Here is a 2,803-nt window from a genome sequence, read left to right on the forward strand (position 1 = left end):
CTGTTTTCCATAGTGGCTGCACCAGTCTGCATTTCGACCAACAGTGCAGTAGGGTTCCCGTTTCTCCACATCCTCGCCAGCACTTGTTGTTTGTTGATTTGTTGATGATGGCCACTCTGACTGGTGTAAAGTGGTATATCATTGTGGTTTTTATTTGCATCTCTCTGATAGCTAGTGATGTTGAGTATTCTTTCATATGCCTATGGACCCTCTGTATGTCCTCCATAAAGAAGTGTTTGTTCAGGTCCTTTGCCCATTTTTTAATTGGGTTGTCTTCTTGGTGTTGAGACATGTAAGTTTTTTAATATATTTTGGAGATCATACCCTTGTCTGAGGTATCATCCATCGGCAAATATGTTTTCCCGCATGGTAGGTTCTTTTTCATCTTGCTGATGTTTTCTTTTGCTGAGAAGAAACTCTTCGGTTTGATGTAGTCCAGTTTGTTTATTCTTTCCTTTATTTCCCTTGCCTTAGAAGATGTATCAGTGAAAATATTGCTATGTGGGATCTCTGAAATTTTCCTGCCTATGTTTTTCTCTAGGACTTTATGGTGTCACAGCTTACATTTAAGTCTTCAATCCATCTTGAGCTTATTCTCGTCTGTGGTGTAAGTTGGTGGTCTAGTTTCACTTTTTTGCACGTCCCTGTCCAGTTCTCCCAGCGCCATTTGTTAAAGAGGCTCTTCTCACCCCATTTTATGTTCCTTCCCTCTTTGTCGAATATTAGTTGACCATATATACCTGGGTTTATTTCTGGGCTCTCTGTTCTGTTCCATTGATCTATATATCTGTTCTTATGCCAGTACCAGGCTGTTTTGATTCCAGTGGCTCTGTAGTATAGTTTGACACCAGGTATTGTGATGGCTACTTTGTTCTTCTTTGTCAGTATTGCTGAGACTATTCAGGGTCACTTATGGTTCCATATAAATTTTTGTAATATTTTTTCTATATCTGTGAAATATATAATTGCTATTTTATTTAGGTTGAGTTGATTCTGTAGATTGCTCTGGGTAGTATGGACATTTTAATGATGTTAAAGGCCTACAATCTAGCTACTCTACCAAGCAAGGCTCTCTTTCAAAATGGAAGATTAAATAAGGATTTTCCCAGACAAAGGAAGACCAAAAAAATACAACTCCACCAAACCAGCATTGCAAGAAATGCTAAAAAGAATGCTTTAAGAAAAAGAAGAAAAAAAGAGAGGGAGAGGAACACAGATACAAAGGGAAATGAATAAGTACCTGTCAATAATAACCTTAAATATAAATTGACTAAATGCTCCAATCAAAATACATAGGGCTGCAAAATGGATAAGAAAACAGGACCCACATATATGCTCTCTACAAGTGACACACCTCAAAACAAAAGTTTTACACAGACTGAAAGTGAAAGGATAGAAAAAAGTATTCCAAGAAAATGGACATGAAAAAAAGCTGGGGTAGCAAAACTTATGTCATACAAAATATATTTCACAGCAAAAGCCATAAAAAAGAGGCAAAGAAGGGAATTTCATAATACTTAAGGGAACAATCCATCAAGAAGATATAAACCTGGTAAACATATATGCACCCAATATAAGAGCACCCAAATATATAAGGAAAATATTGGAAGACTACAAGGATATCAACAGCAACACACTCATTGTAGGGGACTTAACACCCCATTATCAACAATAGACAGATTTTTGAAGCAAAGAAACACCAAGGATATTGAGGCACTGAACAACACTCTAGATCAAATGGATTTAATTAATATATATAGAACATTTCACCCCAAAGAAGCAAAATATACATTCTTTTCAATGCACATAGCACATTTTCAAAGATAAACCACAGGGTAGGACACAAAACAAGCTTCAACAAATTCAAAAAAACTGAAATTATATCAGACATCTTCTCTGATCACAATGCCTTGAAACTAGAAATCAACCTCAAGAAAAAAAAGAAACTCAAAGATATTCAAACTAATGGAGAATGAATAACATGATATTAAATAATCAATGGCTTAACAATTACATCAAGGAAGAAATCAAGAAGTTTCTTGAAACTAATGATAATGAACACACAACAACCCAAAACCTATGGGACACAGCAAAAGCAGTCCTGAGAGGAAAGTTCATAGCAATACAGGCCTACCTGAAAAGGATAGAAGAATCTAAAATAAAAAAATCTAACCCTACAGCTACAAGAACTAGAACAACAACAAGAAACAAAGCCCAGGGCGAGTAGAAGGAAGGAAATCATCAAGATCAGAGCAGAATTAAATGACATAGAGACTAAACAAACAATTCAAAATATCAACAAAAGTAGGAGGTGCTTCTTTAAAAAGATAAACAAAATTGACCAGCCGTTAGCCAGGCTCATAAAGAAAAAAAGAGAGGAGGTCATTTCAAAGAGAGCTTATGGGACCAAAACCAGGAGCTCTTAATGCTGTGCCCTAAGATTGAAGTTCTCCATAGAATGTAATAGACACTCAATAGTGCTATGTTTTCCTGAGGAGCTATAAGATTAAACTACTCACATCAGTGATTGGAGTGTGGGAAAGTAAATAAAATAATTGTTCTCCAAGTTTTTTTTTTTAAAGAAAAAAAAAAGAGAAAACCCAAATAAAATCAGAAATCAAAGAGGACAAATCACAACTGATACCACAGAAATACAAAGGATTGTAAGAAATAACTACAAACAACTGTATAGCAAGAAACTTGACAACCTAGATTAAATGGACAAATTCCTAGAAACATATAACTTCCAAAACTGAATCAAGAAGAAGAAGAAAGCCTGAACAGACCGATAACAAAGAGTGAA

The 2,803-nt window shown here is 35.5% G+C and overlaps 1 non-coding gene across 1 annotated transcript; it reads left to right on the forward strand.

Annotated features, from left to right (window-relative positions):
- Positions 1-2,379: 2,379 nt before the first annotated feature.
- On the forward strand, positions 2,380-2,506 carry LOC149991550 (small nucleolar RNA SNORA25). The gene has a single exon (XR_016508809.1). It is a non-coding gene; the product is annotated as a small nucleolar RNA SNORA25 (small nucleolar RNA).
- Positions 2,507-2,803: the final 297 nt, after the last annotated feature.

The sequence above is a fragment of the Furipterus horrens genome, unplaced genomic scaffold, assembly GCF_987537825.1.
Source record: "Furipterus horrens unplaced genomic scaffold, mFurHor1.1.pri manual_scaffold_17, whole genome shotgun sequence".
NCBI lineage: Eukaryota > Metazoa > Chordata > Mammalia > Chiroptera > Furipteridae > Furipterus > Furipterus horrens.